We start from the raw sequence: 20,543 nt of genomic DNA, 5'->3' as shown, positions 1-20,543 counted from the left end.
TGGGATGTGTGACCCTGATCACACATATGATGAGAGCTTGACTCGTTTCTTACTAATTTCACAGTATAATTCTAAAATCTGTCGAGACAGAAGACTCTGACACACTTTCATGTGGCTAATTAAACAGCGCAGACCACAAAGGGGGCTAGAGAGGTGAAAAATTCCTCATCTTTAAAGCAATGTATCTCTCATTGTGATTTTGAAAGACCATCTTATGGAGTTGGCATTTCACAGTGATGCGTCATAGTCTCTGCTTAAGGTGTGTGTTGAATTTGTTACCTTGTGTTGATGAAAAAAGGTCAACCTGAAAAAGCGGGCTGGGTCAAGGATTAACCAGGCTGAAAAAATGGCACTAAAATGCTATTTGTTAAAACAAATAGGACAAGATCTATATATAAACGAAACCAAAACATCCCATCTTCAACGTGCACTGGAAAAATTAACAAAAACAACAAAGCTCAAATACATTCTCGCAACATGAAAAGCGTGTAAATATGTTTTGCTCTCAAGGGCCCGGCATAAAAAGCCTGTGTTAAGGGTCACTGTACTCTGGGAATCCTAATGTAGGCTGTAGACATCCTTTCCCACACTCTTGTATGAATATGAATGCACGTGTGTGCACATACATCTTTGGGTGTGTTAAACTTACACACAAGATCTAAAAACAACCACAGCAAAGTAATGTCAGTGAGTGTTTGTGACCAGACGCTTGGGCAAATGGAAAATTTTACAGAAAAACATGAAAGTCATAAAAAAAGAAAGCCAGCTGAACCTGTTTGAGTATAGGGTGGCAACGACTTGGGATTTTGGCTAAAAACTTTTCTGTGTAATGGAAATCCATAAGTGCATATGAGTGGCCTGCCTTAAGGGCAGCCATATTTACATGATAGAAAAGGCCCTAACAGGGTCAAATCAAGCACTGCTACCTTGCAGACAGCTTACATTTCAGTTGCAGAGAGTTATCACTTAGCCTTATTACAGGTAAGCAAAAACCCTAGCCATTACAATGACAATAGGCTGTCGGTGGGGCTTTTCTTCACCTATGAGCTGTGATCGTCATCATTACATGGTCAGAGAGGCAATTTATGACAGGCCCTAAATCAACACACACCGTCCACCTTTCTAATAACGTCTTCAAATGCACCATCGTCAAGCCACAGCTAAAATCTCTTTGCAGGGAGACAGGCGTCGCCAGAGTGCGGTATTTATGACTACTGTCATAATCCTTTGAGAATTTATTCTCAGCTCTCAGACAGTGCAGCCTAATTCATCTTGTACTGCTGTGTATAAGCTGGATGTCATTAATATAATCAATAGCTGTGAGCGCATAGGAAGAAGTGAATTGGCGTTCCCCCTATGGAATCTCACCATTGGCTCTTTACAGGTTATTCAAAGTACATTTGGCCAGAATTTTCGCATCAGCCTTTTGGGGAATGCGGTTCCTTTCTCATTTCCTGTGAGCAAAAACTGCTCATTTCACAACTGGCTCTTGTAACAAAATCGCACACCATATGCACACCATCCTTTTATGCCCTCCCATGCCCTTTCAGAGATGCGCTCATATATATATATACTGTCGAGAAGGCCATTGTGTTGTTGCACAGGGGGAGGTTAACAGATTTAAAGGGCTAATTACTATTCTAAAGCCTCCCCCGCTGACATGCTTTAAAATTGCTGTATGATTTTCTCTCTCCCTCACTCTCCTTCTTTCCTCTTTAGAGACTTGTAATGAGGAATTCATCATTGTACCAACACTCACCCTTCCTTTGCCAGCAAAAAAAACCCATGAGAATATGAGGATGGCATACCTTTGCCAAGACACCCCCCCCCACCCCCCCACCAGGTGGAATCCAGCTCAGCATGAAACAGCAAAGTGATTCTTGGGAAAATAGAGCAATAAAAGCATTTATGTAACCGCCGTGGCAGGAGTTGGATTCCTGGACGAGGCACAACGGTGGCACTGCGTCATGGTAACACACTCAGTCAATGATTGTGCTAACCCCTCCTCATTCTGGTTTCAATGCGATAATTAAAGAATTAAATTAAAGCGGTGACATTTATGAGGGTTCAGGAGTCAGCTCTTGTCTGAACCCAGGAGAATGATTGACTCAGAAGGAAGTGTGAGTGCAGCATCTGTCCTAGGTTAATGGTTAACTCATCCGGCTGTGCTGACATTTCAGCGTGCACCTGAAGTGCGTATTCGAGAAATATAGCATAAAAGCTGAATATTTATTTGCTTACTGTTACACGAGGTAAGCCAATAGACTCACCAATTGAATATTGTTGCTGATAAATCAGCAAGGGGATCGAAAAGTGTGAATAAAATGCATTCATATTCACTCATTCTCATGGAGACCACGTAAATGAATCCTCCTGAAAGCACATAAATGAGCTAAAAAGTAGTTCAGTAAGCGATAAACACTAACCAGCCACATCCTAAATACTGAGTGCGTCAATACTTTGATGCCAGTGACCACAGCCAATGAGATGAGCTCATGTGGGCTTTTGTCCTCGGCTGCAGCCATCTAGCCTCTAAAGGCCACCAGTTCCACGGCGTTCAGTGACCCGTTTTAGATGGGTGGTCCAAGGCCCCCCTCCCCAGCCAAGTGCCAGGCACAGAGGATTACTTTAATTATTTAATTCAGCCATTGTGGGGCCAGATTAGTCTGCACCCGCTTTCAGATGAGATGAACTGCTGCCCCGCTGCTGTCTACCAGGCTGTTACACAGAGAGAGCTGGCCAGTTACAAGGCTGGCATGCAAACTCTCACACACCATTACACAAGGCTTAACACAAAAACACACACACTGATAGCACAGACAAAGACAAGAGGAGTGCTGCTAATATTATGGGTTAAACAGACCAAGAGGTTATAACAAAATTTGTGAAATTGGTTTTGTTTTACTTAATATCTATGTATTAATTTTAAAATGCTGTCAAAATGGGAAGGATGGGCAGTAAAGCTCATTTTGACCAATAAATGATTGTTTTTCATGAACAGTATGATTGCACATTATATTTACTGTCTTTATATATGACGAGTGTGATTTAACCAAGTACTTGAATCAACATCCTTTTTGATCCTGAAACAACTTTCTAATCAACCAATCAGAAATGAGATTCAACTTTTTAGAAAATATCTGTTTTAGGCTTACAATCGGGGTTAGGTGCTTCTAAACCTTGTTAATCAGCTATCATTCTCCACTGATTTCGGGAATAAATCATGGTTAGGGTTAGATTAAGGGGTAGGGATTAGGTTAAATCTATATTTTTGAATAATAATGTCAAAATATGTTAATCCAGGAACATCCCTTTATATACAGCAGCTATAATGCAGTTATATATACAGTTGAAGGATCCTAGATGTTGACTTACAAGAAATTAAACCAAATATATATTTTTTTTACATCATTTCCTACAGTAAAACAAACCATAAACACAGAAATGCTGAAATGTGCCATTTTAGGTTGGTTTTGTCAGATGGAAATTGTCATTACACAGTAAGTGGAAAATTAAGCTAATTAAACACATAATTTATACATGGACATATTAATAAAAAAAGAAGAAGAAGAAAAATTCCGGTCACAGTAAAAAACTAGAAACAACTTCAAAGAAGCAACTCATAACCTTTGAATCTCCTCAGTTGGGCACTGTACTGGGTATTTCAGTTACTCCATCTGATTTCTAACAAGACTCTTTTTAAAAACATTTTCTCGTGGTTACTTGGAATAATTGAGGTATCATCGATAAACGAGCCTTTTAACCTCACAGAAGGTCTGTTGTCTACGTTCTACACTGAACGTTGAAGTCTCGGTCCATTCAAACGGTCAGCTTTAACTGGGCTCTCCGTGTGTCTGAGAGGAGTCTCATCCCTCCCGTTTCGCTGGACTCTCATACTCGGTGAGGAGCGTTTACGCCCGTCAAGTTTACTAAGGGATGGTTATAATGAGGAGATAACGTTGTATCACGATCAACTACCCGAAATGTGCTGATTCTTCAGTGCTTTTTAACTTTTAAAAGGAATCTCCATAGAAGACGACTATATATGATAGGCCCATTTGTTTAAACGTAAATCTATAACAAACACGATAGCATTTTTGTATGTCGACGTACCGTCCGACAGGCTGAGCGGTCTGCTGTTGCTATGGTTTCTTCCTCAGACAACACGATTTCTGTTCGTGAGCGCCTTACTAGGTGAAAATACGAGCCATGAGCCAACTTGTAACTTTTGTGGTTAATATCTCACTGAAAGGAGTTACACGTAAAATATGCTTTAAGAGCACACAACTTTGGATTTGACTTCCTTAGAAAGTACAAGTCTTCACAGGGGGTCGGTATAGTTTCAGTAGGCTATTGAAGAAATGGAGGAAGGGATAAAATAACGTATTTATAAGCTCCACAGATCGATAATCTACTGGAACGGCACGAGAATCTCGCTCAAGTGCCGCTGTGTGTGCATATGTGCTGATGCCTACAGAACACGATCTCGATGAGAGCAGAAGGGAAATGACTTTTACCTGCGGATGAATGCGCTCCGAGTTAGACCAGGTCATTTGCAAGTCATTGCGGGCTGCTGTACAAATTCACATCCGGCTGAACGCTTTTGCCTACAAATAAACCACAAAAAGAATCGATATGTCCGATCACAGCTCCGCGGAATGAAGCCCAAGCATTCCCGTGTTTTCACACTGTTTCTCTCAGCCTGGACCAGACGAACAGGTTTAAAAGCAACCCTACGACGGGAGCGACCAGAAAGACCGGATTCCGCTGTTATGACAGGCAATGCTTTGTTCTTTGACGATTACTGGTGACTAACTAACAAGGAAAGAAAGCCTAATTAATAGTGCGTCTCGTGAAATGTTGACTAGACGACATTCTGCGGGTAAAGTTAACAGCAAAAATGTTACACGCACTGAGATAGAAAAGTAGAGGTATATGACAGCCAAACGAGAGCAACAGGTGTTGCGGGAGCGAGGTATAACCCAATAAAATAGCAAACTTAAGGGTCTATCCATAAAAGCTCACAAAATACAGATTAATTATTCTGTATACTTTGAACAGTGCTTAGGCTATACAAGTGTACATGCTATAAGCGCATTTCATGTGACGGGTTTCCTGGTGGGTTAATAATAATAATAATAATTATATATATATATATATATATATATATATATATATATATATATATATATATATATATATATATATATATATATATATATATATATATATATATATATACATATATATATATATATATATATATATATATATATATATATATATACATATATATATATATATATATATATATATATATATATATATATATATACATATATATATATATATATATATATATATATATATATACATATATATATATATATATATATATATATATATATATATATATATATATATATATATTTATTTTTTTTCTCTCTCTTCTTTTTTCAATCTAGATAATGCGCTCGTTTCGGGCGCACTGGAAAGAGTTGAATATTTCATATTAGAGCGAGGAATCGATTAAAATCTAGGCGAAGATGCACTGACCGGCACTTGAGCTAGATGAAGATGTTATGCTATATCTGTGGATCCATGGGGTCAAAGGCTTCTATATGTGGAAATGTAATAGCAAGCGTTGATTGGCGATCCACTCGAGCGCTCGGTTTCATGAAGAAACATCGATAGCAGTAGTGCAGGGAAAACATGTCACATGTGAGCTAATCAGCTCTGAGGACAATCGAGGGCGATGTTAACTTAAAATATTGATACATTCCTGATATTTAAATTGAGGTGACCATCCATTCACATTCGCTGTTCATAATGAGAACTTAATTAATCACGAATCCTTGTGACAGCACTATGTCGAGCTTATATTATCTGTCGTAATTATGATTTATATAAATGCACAGAAACACACACATAGGCTACCTCTCTATAAAGAAAAGTATATCTACATGGCTCCTATTGTAACCTCACTCACGGACAATACTAGAGCGCATTGGTTAGACGAACAAATATTCCAATGTATAAATATCAATAGCTAAATAAATAAATAAATAAATCTCATATACCTTAATGGATAGTTACTCCTCTTAGTTGTAGCTGCTCTTGAACGCTTTGCACGCTACAAATCAAGCGCTTTTGGATATCCAAAATTCAGCACCACCGCAATCCTTTCGATACAAAAGACAGCACCCTTTTCTGGTCCTGTAGAACTGTAGCAAAAAGTGTCACGTCAGAAAATAAGAGCGCGCAACTTGGCTGATGGTGGTTACGCACATCAGAGAGAAGTGTCCTCTCCTTGCGCACGAAAGGAAACCCCGAACCAGCGGTACTCCGGACCGGACTCAAAGCATCCCGACACCTCTAATTTCACACGACAACATCCTTCAAAACGTAGACCTTCAGTCAACAACTGTCTGTGCATAAAAGTGAAAACAGAAAAATCGTCCAAGGCTATGTCCGGTAGCGTCCAGTGCGCGTGCTCTCATCATCAGTGCCGCAGCTCACCGCGCGCTTGTATACTGTGGATAGCCTATGTGAGAGTGAAGTGATTTCCGATTGCGCTCTCGCTCCCCCCCCCCCCCCACCTCTCGCTCACTCTCTCCCTCGCTCAGTCCCTCATACAAGAACATCATTTCGAATAGGGCGGAGCTTTGGGATACGTGCTTCTGTGGACTCCACAACAAAACCTAATTCGTATTTACCCAAACATCACCAAGTGCCAGTGTTGCCGTATCCGCTTATTATAAGCGAATATGCTTGTTATGTCATTGTGAGCAGTCGCAAGTCCGGGCTCCAGAACAGTAGCGTTTTGGCTAAGTGTGACCAAATACTAATTGAAGCTGTCAAGTATCTACATTGACAGTTGAGCAATGCTCTTCATAGATTCCATGTCCAAATATGGATACTTTTCTACTTTAGTATGTAAATGAGCATGATGTCTAAAAAGCAGTAGCCTATTACTGAAATAGTGAATAATACTCAATTGACAGCTGTGAACAAACTATGAAAGTGCTAACGTTACTAAGAAAGTTGTTCCACAAGCTTAAATTGTACTTGTCCAACAACACCGAAAGTAAATGGGGGTTGTGACTGTGTTTGTGTTGTGTTTTTAGTACACACTAGGTCAAAGAACATACAGGTCAAAGAACAATGTCAGCATAGTGAATGTATTATGGCAATGTATTTATACTACTAACAGAAAGCGTTTAACAACCAACAAGTAATGACCACTGACGAAGCCTTTATTTAAATTATATATGCGAAATAATAATTATTATTATTTTGTTTCTCTTCTGTGATCGCATGCAGAAAAACTTCGGGATGCATCTTACAACCACACATACACACACACACAGAGAGAGAGGGGGGGAGAGAGAGAGACGATTATTTCCCTAGTGCAGGAGCCAGCTTTAAACATACCCCTTATATGAAATACGTTTTTATGAAGAATAAAAATGATATTAACATAACGTCTAACTTTAAAATATGCTTCTTATTAATACACATGGAGACGTCAACGTACTGTCAGTGTGCTGAAGGACATTATAAGCTTTCGCCCGAAACTCAAATACAATCGTCAAGCATTAGAGTTGCGATAGCAAGCACGACGGAGTCGTTTACGGCGAAATGTTTCGACCCAGCGCGGTTTTCAGCCACTCTGTACTTTATTTTAAAGGGATCTGCATCAACACACCATGTAAAATTATATTTTACAATCTATCACGCTGTCATGAGGGCACTATGTAGGAGGGGGGGGGGGGGGAAATCCCATATATGTTCATTGTGCTCTTAGCGGCATCTAGAGGTCACATGAGGAATAATCAGTACACACACTGTGAGCCAAACTAATAAATACACGTAACTGTATGCACGGTGGATAGGGGTAAATTGAACCAAGTACGCAGACGATGAAATGCAGGAACCAGAACTAGACTGTTCAGAATTGTTTAGTGGGTTAATATGTTTTAAAGGGGACAAAAATAGTTCTCACATTCAATATTCATCAAACTTAGCAGGGAAGCAAATTTGACTTCAATGTCTGTAACTCATATTTATCTATATGCTTCAAATAGTAGTTTAGAGATATAGTCTGTAAACTGTTTCAATTAAATTTCAAATTTCAAAGTGATGTTTCCTGTATCAAATTTCTAATAGGTTAAACTGTTGGTGTAATTAAAAAGACCAAGTGTTGCAACACTCCCTAGTCTTACGTAATGTCGAATTTGTATTCTTAAAAAGGATATTAAATGCATACACGCTGTCAGACCTGTGCCCCAATACACACTATCTGCAGTATAGCTTATACAGACTCAAAGCAGTATAGAGACATTTGACATTTTGTTCAGTTTATTCAATACTAGACTTTCTGTTTACCCACAGTCAGAGGTTAGCAATTAGTGAGTCAAGTTACCAAAATTGCCATTGCCATTCTGAGAAGAAAAGTAATTTGCAATTAAAAAATAAAATAAAATAAATAATAATAATTTATGTATTTATATTATTATAAATAATAATAATTTATATATGGTCCTTTTGTCTCAAGATGTAGATTATTTAAATTCAGAGTCTCAGCTTTCCTCATTTCTTCAGAAGAATTACAGATACAGACCTCTGAAATTAGTTCACCTGCACAGCTGAGCTCAGAGAATGGAGCTTTCTGTATAACCAGAAACAAGACATTTATTTGCACACAATTAATAGCATAAAAATGAGCCATTTGTCATTCAGTGAGATTGTTTCACAATGAAGTTCGACATTTCCTTGTCCGGACAGTGATTTTAGAGGAAGGTAAGGTCTATCCTTTTTTCTTTCAGGTGTTAAGACATCTTTAATTAATCCATGTGACTTTGAAACACAGCAGACTGGAATTAAGGGTCTTGCCTTGTGGTCTGACAGTGGCAGGACAAACAAACACACATGCATTGAAAAAGAAAAAAGCAGACGTACAGGAGCCACACTTGTGGATGAAGCCAGAGGGAGCAGGGAGTGCAAGGAGTAATCCATACTAATGAGACGGTGTACCCGCTTACTGTCAGAAAAATTGAGACAGACACACACTTCTGCGCACATACACACACACTTCTGCGCTTAAGTTTTCAGCTACACACATTGCTGACTCATTTTGTTGTACCACACAGCCACCCGCATACATTTTTGCCCTTTGACTTCAATTTCAGCCTAATTTCGATTCTGGTCCACAGTGAGCTTTGACTCTTTGGTATGGGGAGAAGGCAAAGCAGGCATTAGAGATTTGAATCAGAAAAAAAAAAAAAACAGCTTAATTTAACACTGGCCCATGAGATAAGAGCTCCGTCAGCTTATCATAGAACAAACAACCATCAGACCCGATCCCCCGATCCGTCATTGTTATTAACTCCAACAAGAGGATGAATAATTCAACATGTTGATCCCTCTCTCAACACACACACACACACACACACACACTCCCACACACATTAGCATTTCATTTGCAAACACACGTGAATGCATGGACACAGGCAGGCGCATCTAATGATAATGCTTATCTCTGTGTACCTTTGTGTAGTTTATATACATATGTTCATGTGGTGTCAAAGAAGTGGACACTTCACTTTTGTGCATTCCATTGTGCCAGCAAGAAGGAATATAATTATTAAAGTGAAAGTGACGTGTAGCCAAGTATGGTGTCACATACTCTGAATTTTTACTCTGTATTTAACCAATCCAAGTGCAAACACACACACTCCTCCCTCCTAAAATCCCTGCCAGTACCAAGACTTGAACACAACCTTTGGGCCACACATCCGACTCTAACCATTAGGCCATGACTGCCCCATAATTATGAGTTCTGGAAAGATCTTACTGAAGGTGAAGTGTGTCTGGTGCCGCTAATGGCACTGAAATAACACGCTTTGTCTCCTTTCAAGCAAACTAGACAAAAAATAATTACTGTTTCCAAATACCTTTCAAACACTCCACCCGTCTTTCGTTGTTTGGACAATGCAAATGTCCACACCCAGATGGGTCAATCAAACAACATGAGATTACTGAGATGCAATGAGGTACATTCATTCCACAAGTACTGCAGAAGTAGAAGTATCTGTTCGCAAACTAGTAGATGATTTAAAGTCTGGTGAATTAAAGACTACAGTTTGCCACTTAAAGTTTGAAATGAAAGAGACATATTAATATCCGGTAACACTTTAGAATACTGTTTCTTACTGCATAACTAATAAGGAATTATTATTATACTAATAATAATTATTAAGAACTAACAGGTAATTTTTCATTAACACTTAACTCACTACTGTTAATTACTAAGGAAGATGTGTTAACTAATCAATATGTAATGCAATTTTATGATTGTGTTAAGCAACAATTTGCTGGTTAAGGTTCAAGAATAACTACTAATGAACAGTTATACAAAATTACATTGAATTTTGACCCTTTCATATAAATGTTATTATTATTATTATTATTATTATTAATATTATTATTAGTAGTAGTAGTAGGATGAAAATGCAATATTAATAAATGCAATACATTTTTGAGGTTTTGCCTGTGTAGTGAATTGTTTTGTGAGTGTGTTTTGTAAGATATCAGCTTCCAGCTTTAGGAACCCCACCACCAGCTTTACCGTTTTTATATACAGTACTGTAGGTGTGCCTCCTCAGCATATACCACATTACCATTAATTTAATCCCTGTATGTAAAGCAAGGACTGAGGGAAAGTGAAAATACAGGTAAACAATTAGTAATTAATAAAGAATTATCAAATAATTCTGCAATACTTATTTCAAACCTGAAACATTAGGCCTATTCTAAAATGAAAATATTGGGAACCCATTAGTAATTAATAAATAATTATTAGATTATTCCTCAAGGTTTGCTTAGAACATGAAACAGTATTCTAAAGTGAAAATATAGGGAACCCATTAGTAATTAATACATAATTATAAAGTAATTTTGCAGGACCTATTTCGAACCTGAAACAGTAGGCCTATTCTAAAGTGAAATTATAGTGAACCCTTTAGTAATTAATACAGAATTATCAGATAATTCCGCAGGAATTACTTAGAACCTGAAACAGTATTCTAAAGTCAAGCTATAAGTAAATAATACTTGCTACATAATTTTGACTCATCAAAACATCAAATTAAACTTACACTTAAAAATAAATAAATAAAAAACCCTATAAAAGTAATCATAAACTTTAGAAAATACACGACACAACTCGTTTATGATTTTTATTTCAAACGAAAACATTTCTTAATACAGCATATTTTATTCCATTTTAACATGTATACTTCCCACATTTAAACTAATTTAACAAACATTTTATAATCAAAATGTAAACATTTAGAAGCAAACAAAATGCATATTTCATTTCCATTACAAGCTAAGGAGTGGACTGTAACAAAGTTGCTACTGTAGTAGTATACTACTTAATATTTTATTGGGGTATCTGTACTTTTACTCAAGTACTTGATTTGTGGGCCACAGCCTGGTTATTATAGTGACTATTTGCGTATACCTGTTCAGTAGTAGTTATTTTTCTTGAACCTTAACTAGAAGATAATTAATTGTAGTTCTTTAGGAGGTATGACAGAATATATTAGTCATTGATTAACTAACTGTTACAGTACTTAACACAACAAACTTTGACTTTATTAGCTTTTCTTTAAATATTCTATCAGGGAACACTTAATTTTTACAGTTTAATGTGCTGGTTTTACATATGAGCTTTTAGTAAGTCCTGTTGAACAATCCCACATGTCATCTGCCATTTTCTCAAACTTTGCTCTTATTTAACAAGTTTAAAGAGCATCTGCATTCAGGTTTACTTAACGTTATGCAAATAATATATATATATATATATATATATATATATATATATATATATATATATATATATATATATTTTTTTTTTTTTTTTTTTTTTTTTCAATCCAAAATCCTAATTCATGTGCATTAAAGAACATTACCATTCAAATGTTTGGGGTAGGTAGGAATTGTAAGATGTTTTTGAAGTGAAAGTGACGTGACATACAGCCAAGTATGGTGACCCATACTCAGAATTTGTTCTCTGCATTCAACCCATCCAACCACTAACCACTAGGCGACGACTTCCCTCTTAAGGGAAATAAGTCTCTTATGCTTTAAAAAAAAAATTAAAAAAATAAATAAAAAACCTTTTATAAATGTTGAAAACTCTTACAAACATTTACAATTTATTTTCAGGATCCCTTGATGAACAGAAATAGCTAAATAATTGAATTTATTTGAAAAAAAAATGTTGTAATAATGTAAAAGTATTTTCTGTCAATCCTTGCAGAGTAAAAAAAAAAATAAAAAAAAATAATATTTTTTAACTGAACATGTATAATATCAATTAAAACATCTACTTTTGCTTCAAGGCAAGTTAACGTTAACATCACTTAGGTCATTGTAGTGTTGACAGTAACAAAATAATTAATAGTACCAAAGTTTTCCTACCTTGTTTATTTACATTGATTTATTTTCTGATCACTCCTGATTTGTTGGCTACTTATGATTTGTAGCTATCACTCATTCATTAGTCTCCTTATTTATACTTTCTCATGTTCTGTTCAATTGTTGATTATTTTGCTTTACCATTATTTGCTCTACGTTTGCACCTTGGATCCTCCTGTTTGTTTTCCTTGTGGAATTATAATTAAAAGACTATTTTTGGATAATACTCCTTCGTTGTGGACTTTAAATAACACTACATGTTGTACACAGTAAGTGTGCTGCATAAACTATAGGAACAGTTGTGTTCATCTACACTAGTGTTATCAATAATCACTTTCAAATTAGGCTTTTTCTCTTTCAGATGATGGTAAAAAGCGTCTGATTTATGGTATTCAAAGATTTGAATCATGATACTGCATAATTGAACATAGCAATGCTTTGCAATATCACAATTCATTTTAACTCACATTTGAGTAAGGTTTTTTATTTATTTATTTATTTATTTATTTTTACTGAAAATTAAACTGACTAAAAACTCCAGTTCATTCCTTTAAAGGAATGTTCTGAGTATGTCTGAGTTAGCAACAGTAACCAATTCAATATTATTAAAAAAAAATTATCTTAAGGTTATGTCCCAAAACCATTCAAGGTGGTGGTTATTAAGCCTTTTATATATATAAAAAAAAAAAAACACAACTAGATCCAAATGAACTGGCAAATTACAGACCCATTTCAACTCTTCTATGTCTAACATTTTATAAATAGTTGTGTCTGCTCAATTGTTCTGATTTTTGCAAAAAAAAAAAAAAAAGAAATTTCTAACAGAATATATTAAATATTTAAAAGATTGGATGACCAAGAATTGTCCCCTATTGAATTCGGATAAGACAGAGATATTACTTATTGGACCAAAAAGCAGTACACAGAATATCTTGGATTACAGTTTGCAACTAGACTAGTTAAAGTACTTCCTGTACTTCCTCTACAGTCAAAAATCTGGGTGTTATATTAGACAGCAACTTGTCTTTTGAAAATATTTTTTTCCTATGTTACAAAGACAGTATTATTCCTTCTTAGAAACACTACAAAGCTATGAATCATGTTACTTGTTTATGTTGCAGAAAAGATTGACTTTTCATGGAAAGAAATCACACAAGCTTCAGTCTGGACCCAGCACTTAGAAAGACCTGAGATTACCAAACACCTGATAAGAGATGATGCAACCAAAAACCAGCTAGTCATTATATATTTAGCTAGTCAAAGGCCATGGGTAATGCAGATTAGCACTTATTGTCACAGGCACATAGCAGGTCAGACCACGTCTAATGTGAACACTATTAATTTAGTAACGAGCCTATGAGCACTAAAACAATCAAAAATCACCCCAGGCTCTCTTGAGAGATCCTCTACAAAGTTTTCAAAAATATGGTGACCTGTGTTTAATCAGCGAGAAAGTTCATCTCAGAGGATGCTCTATGTGTGTAATTTCATTTGTTCGTTTTTCTTTTTTTCCTTTTTATTTTTTGAATGAATCCCAGCTCGCTCATCAACAAAACCCCTTTAGTCAGTGAATGTGTGAACCAACCACCCATATCCTCCACCTCAGCATGGTCGCCCTCTTCTCCGCTGATTCCTGACTGACATTTAGATAAAGGTGAGAAAGAAAGGCACAGCTGAGCTGATGCCTGGCGCCAGGGTAAATTCTCTGTGCCCTTTCAGCGACTCGGAAGTCAAATTATAGCTTGTGGTCTGACATTTCCATTGTATTGGTAGAGTGCTGTTTTATTCTCCTAATTAGGCCATTAGGTACATCACTGATCTTGCGCCTAGAGATGGCCGGCACTAATAAAGAACAGAGAAACCTTGGGATAAAAGAGAAGCGACAGAGAGAAACTGAGGGGAGAAATGAAGGATGAAAGTCAGATAGATGAGAAACTAGAAAGGAGAGGGAGGAAGCCCTTGTGACAATGGCCCTGGCAAACCAAAGTAGAGACATAGCTGTGAACTGAAAGAGATTAAATTAAATTAAATTAAATTTATCCATTTAGCAGACACAAGCGACTTACATTGCATTCAGGCTAACAATTTGTTCCTATCATGTGCTCCCTGGGATTCAAACCCCCAACTTTGCGCTTGTTATCGCAATGCTCTACCTCTTGAGCTACAGGAACACAATATTGAATAATGAATACACAATATTTAATATTGAATTGGTTACTGTTGCTAACTCAGACATGCTAATAGATAAATAGATAAAAGACATATACAGAGAGAGAAATAGAGGAACAAAGATGCAAGAGAAAATCATGGAGATGGAAGGATTTAAAGATGAATATGATGGACGTTACTCAATGGTTTTTATAGATTGAATCAGAGAGAAAGCAAAATCCAGTTTTGAGTTCACAGTGGCACAGGTGACAGAACAGAGTGTGCTGTGCTCTACTGTATATCCACAATGGGATATTTATGCATACTCACTCAAATATCACTCTCTCTGGATAATTGGACACAGCTTGTGATGAAATATCAAACCAGCTCCTGAGGTTGGACTTTTTAGGCCTTCCTGTCCAGTCAGAAATCAAGTTGAGAAAGACTATTCACCCCTACAATCTCATATGTCCCCAGGTTTTGACAGATTTAAGCATATGTGACCCTGGACCACAAAACCAATCTTAAGTCACTGGGATATATTTGTAGCAACAGCTAAAAATAAATTGTATGGTAAAATTTTTTTTATTTTTATCTTATACCAAAAATCATTAGGATATTAGGATTAGGATTTTTAGTAATTTGGATTTCTAAGAACTTCATTTGGACAACTTTAAAGGCAATTTTCTCAATATTCAGATTGTTTTGTACCCTTAGATTCCAGATTTTCAAATAGTTGTAATTCGGCCAAATATTGTCCGGTCACATCAAACCATACGTCAATGGAAAGCTTATTTATATAGCTTTCAGATTATGCATAAATCAAAAAAGAAAAAAGAAAAAAAGAAGAAGAACCTTTTGACAATGACTATGTTTTGTGGTCAAGGAACACATATGGAAACTTACAGAGTGAAAGTCGTGACATTTGTCAAGTATGGTAACCCATACTCGGAATTGGTGCTCTGCCTTTAACCCTTCCAAGCGCACACACAGCAGTGAGAAGTGAACACACACCCAGAGCGGTAGGTAGCTATATCCAGCGCCCGGGGAGCAACTGGGGGTTCAGTGCCTTGAAAAGAGCGCTGTACATTCACCCACCCCCCACCTACAAGTCCTGCCAGCACCGAGACTCAAACCTGTGACCTTCTGGTTACAAGTCCAACTCTCTAAACATTAGGCCACAGCTGCCATCATTTTGTTAAAAATGCCTCAGAGAAGTTAATGTTACATGAGGGGAAAAATTACTTGCATCATATGTTTGCAGAAACCACGTGTGCTGAATTTTTGTTGTCCAGTGCAATTAAATATGTATGTTTTTAGATGTCTATATACATTTGGGGTCCTAGTGAACAGACATTATGTTTGTTTCTTAAGTGTAAATGCCTTTATATTTCCTCTTTATCAGGGTGCCCAAAGTCGGTCCTGGAGGGCCGATGTCCTGCAGAGTTTAGCTCCAGCCTGCCTCAAAACACCTGCCTGGAGGTTTCTAGTATGCCAAGTAAGAGCTTGATTAACTGGTTCAGGTCTATCTATTTGGGGATGGATCTAAACTCTGCAGGACACCAGCCCTCCATGACCGAATCTGGGCACCCCTGCTTTATATTCCTGGTTTCAGTCATCAGTTTCCCAACTATAAAGTTCAAAGCTTGCAGTGAATGTTTTATATTATATTAAAACAGTGTCTGTGTATGGCAGCGAAATTGATTTATGAAACCCTATGATCATTCTCGGCTATGGTAGAGTATTTGTTATGTCAGGGGGTGTATTTAATGTCTTAAATAATGATTTGAATATGGCTTTACTTATCTAACCGAGTCATTAGAAGTTTGCCCATGTAAGCATTATTAACGGGAAAAGGCGATGTCTAATTAAGAAGTATTTGAAAGGCCTTAAACTTTTTACAGACAGTCTGTAAATCATAACTGCAGGGTTAAATATGACATTAATTTTCCGTTGTACCTACTAATAAAACTGATAAAAGTGTGATGTTGGCAGGTAAGGTGGAAAACCAAGATACGTATTGAATTAGTGAATGTTCAAGACACCATCCCTGTTTTTACTTTGAGTGAAGCGATGAAGATGAATTTCATATTACTTTTAATCAACCTGCAATGAAATTAAAATAAAATCTGCATTTCATTTTGAAAGTAGCCACTAAAAATGGTCTTAACCCAATAAAATAATTGCATTTGCACAAGCAAAACAAATATTAACAAATGGTATGTACCTTACATCAGGTTAGTCTCCATGGGAACCACTGACTTTCACACAATGTTGAAAGGATAGGATGCAAAAAAGGTGCAATTGAGTATGCAAATGAGCATTAATTGTCATGTGAAATTGTCAGAGTGTTTGAATTATGTTGAGCCTGGCCAGGGAGGCAGACGGAATGGTGTGCAAAAAGTAGTGAGCAGAATGAAACATGGATTGGTGACCGTCGCTCTTCACTCTGTTTGTTTGACACGTGCCCTTATTCTGTTTGATTTATATGTGCTGCCTGTCAGCCCATTATCCTTGTAAACTGCAACAAACAAACGCCTTTTATCTATGATCGATTCCGTTCATATGTGCCAGTCTAATTTTCAAGCTCTGACTTTCTCTTCTGCTCTCCAGATAACATTCATTCATAGCTGAAACACACACAAGCATACTGAAAATGCATTTCTGCTGTGATCCATCAGGATTGAGGTCCATAGTTAAATCACTCTCCATGTGTAAAACATCTTTCATCCATTCATGTAGACAGTAATTCGTTCCCTGGTGTTACTGCCAAAGAGCTTCACATAAATGTGTCTGTGCAATCCTAAGTGTATGATCTCATTCCAGATATACTATCAACATATTCATGATTCGTATTTGCATATAAGTGACCTGTAGGTACTTCAGTTCCAGTAGTTGGCATGCTTATGCACTGGCTAATGACACAACATACATGTGTGAACAGCAGTGATGGTAGTGATGAACAAGAAGGAGAATATAAACTAATGTTTATGGTCAATACGATTTTGTTTATAAATAAAGCAATGAAGACATTCATTCAGCAAGGAGACGTTAAATTGATCAAAACTTGCAGTAAAGACACAAAATATTCCTCTTTTAAATAAATGTCTTTTTTTACTTTCAATTTAAAAAGAAACAGAACAACTGTTTTTTAACATCAGTAATAATAAAAATGTTTCTTGAGCATCAAATCAACATATGACATGTGACACTGGAGTAATGGCTCCTGAATATTCAGCTTTGTCATCACAGGAATAAATTAAATTTTGAAATATATTAAAATTAAGAAGGTATTTTATAATGTAAGGATATTTTACAATATTACTGTTTTACTCTATTTTTAATCAAATAAAATGCAGCCCATTGAGTATGACTTATTTTTTAAAATAATTTTATAATGGCCCCAAAGTATATTTAGACACTTAAAAATATAGACATTTTATTTCAATTGACATGCAACAGTGATATCTGCAAACAAATGATGCAAAACTTTTTCCTCCCTCATATTCCCCTTCAATTTTTGCAATTATTTGAACAAAAAGATGACTTTTAGTGGATGGTAATAGTTTCCATCATGTTCATGTTTTAAAAAGCAAGTGTTCAGACTTCTTTTTTGACAATATATGTTTTATAATATATTGTATACTTTTAAGTATTAAGTCTTAATACCTTTTGGCCAGTGTATTTGTTTGTTGTATGAGCGTTCCCAGATGGCCCCCTCCTCGTTAGAAATGGGCTAGCATAGATGCTTTGAGGGTGTGCAGAGAAGTGATAGACACACACCAGTGTCTCCAACTTAGTGTTGCAGAACTCGACAGGAATGAGAAAACAGGATAAAAAGGTAACTCTTCAAACCAAACACCACCCTGAAAATACTTCACCATTCATCATACCTAAGCAAACGTTGTAAAAACATCTCTGAAAACTACACTTACTCCAAGCGGCGTCCAGCTAATGTGGGTTGGGATGATAAATTGAACATACGTATTACAATAAATCTGCTCAAATAACTTTTTCTGGTCTGATTTTCTGTCTAATGTAGATTGAAATGGAAAGTGATAGAATTGTGCTTAGTTTCCTGAATATTGGCTGGATGTCATTTAGTTTGTATAACATTTGCCTATTAAGCTAGTTCTTAAACTGACAGTTCACCCAAAAATAACAGCAACAACAAAAATCTGTTAACGTTTATTAACCCTCATGTCGTTTCAAACTTTTTGACTTACATTCTTCTAAGGAACACAACAAATATTAGTGGGTGCTTTCACACTTGGTTGAATTGCCGAATCTGAACCAGAGTTTGATTGTTCTGGCTTGTTCCTGCTAGAATGTGTTCACACAGTTGTTTGGTTCTGAACATGGTGCGTTTGCATCATTAGAGTGGCAGTTGTTTATCAACTGCAGGAGTAGATGGCACAATTGATGGATAACATTGCTTGCTCACCTTATTTTTGACCACCACAGCATGGCACATGAGTCTATTTGTCCCAAATGTAATGCAAAGAAAAAAGAGATACAAATTCTCTGGCTTGCAGTTCATCAGTCATATTTGTCAGGACAATGAGTGAGAAAGCACAAATAGTTTTGATCAATTGATATGTCAACAACAGCATTACACTTCCATAGTTTTTTAAGGTTGTGTTCACATTAGAATCGAGCCATACCCTAATTTGCATAAACATACCCCAGGCCGTCTTTTTCAGCCAGATTCCAATACAGTTTGTGGATGTTCACCCAAGTTCAGAAAACATTATCCAAACAAATTCAAGCAAAACAAATCCAGGTGCACACCAAATGTGGGTTCCAACAAGACTGGACCCCACTGACTTTCATTATATATATATATATATATATATATATATATATATATATATATAAAAGAACCTTCTTTTCCACAGAAGGAATTAAGTCATACAGTATGTATATATGTAACTATACCTTTAAAGGTACCTATATGATTAAATAATGGCAAAACCTTCCACATAGACACGTTGTGGGCAAACAAATGTTGTGTAATGAAGCATGGCTCATCTGCTTATTCCTTGCAATGCCACATTGGATAAGGCAGAAAAGCTTGTTACGGTGCCTTGGTGGTAGTTACAGTAAAAATATTTGATATATCTTTTCCCCCAGCATTCTATTCCACTGTAATGTGACTGATGACATTGGCAAAAACAGCAGGCTCAAGATAGAGAGTGTACAGAATGTAGATGAATGTGAACGGGAAATGTGTGCAGTGTATGTGTGTGGGGGAAAGAGCGAGAGAGAGAGAGAGAGAGAGGGAGGGAAAAGGAGAGAGAGAGAGAGAGAGAAAGAGAGAGAGAGAGAGAGAGAGAGAGAGAGAATGGCATGGAGTCGCTGCATGGATTTAATGCTAGTATCCATCACCCTCTACGCAAAGTATGTGGGGGACTGTATAGGTCTTTAAGAGGTTATTACACACGCTCTTTCCCACTGTAGGGACCAAACACACTTGGAGTCTAACCTCTAGCAAAGATGGATCACACCGACTTATCTCGTCTGAAATAAAAAAAAAAACAAACAAGCACTTCATCTTCCAACATAAAACCAAAACCATGCTGCGCACAGTAAAACCTAATGCCGGTCACCATGTGGTGCAGAAAGCAATACATCTGCTCTGCTGTAAATACAGTAGCTATATCTAAACTCAATGTGTAACAGAGCTATAGAGGGATGTATGAAATTTGTGGCCTAATGTATCTTGATGCTTTTTATGCAAATAGCCATCTTCATTGTTGAGATGCACAACATATTATTACCAAATAAGCTATCAGCCAATTGTTTTTCTAGTACTGGCAGAGACTAGATATTTAATTGTGCATGATGATTACCCTATTAAAATAATAATAATAATAATAATAATAATAATAATAATAATAATAATAATA

At 36.6% G+C, this 20,543-nt stretch overlaps 1 protein-coding gene across 3 annotated transcripts in view; it reads right to left on the bottom strand.

Moving 5' to 3' along the window:
• Window positions 1–6,596, bottom strand: part of LOC132113704 (protocadherin-1-like) — a 163,048-nt gene extending 156,452 nt beyond the window's left edge. Inside the window, exon 1 of one of the 3 annotated variants that reach the window (XM_059521634.1) lies at window positions 6,081–6,596. The gene's annotated coding sequence lies outside the window, so the exon portion shown is untranslated. Of the gene's footprint in view, window positions 1–4,517; window positions 4,704–6,080 lie in introns of those variants that run through there. The other 2 variants (XM_059521636.1, XM_059521635.1) reach the window with 2 other exon arrangements.
• Between the last annotated feature and the right edge of the window lie 13,947 nt (window positions 6,597–20,543).

The sequence above is a fragment of the Carassius carassius genome, chromosome 33 (assembly GCF_963082965.1).
Source record: "Carassius carassius chromosome 33, fCarCar2.1, whole genome shotgun sequence".
Lineage (NCBI taxonomy): Eukaryota > Metazoa > Chordata > Actinopteri > Cypriniformes > Cyprinidae > Carassius > Carassius carassius.
Note: the sequence above shows the minus strand (reverse complement) of the source record. Positions and strands in the feature narration are given on the sequence as shown.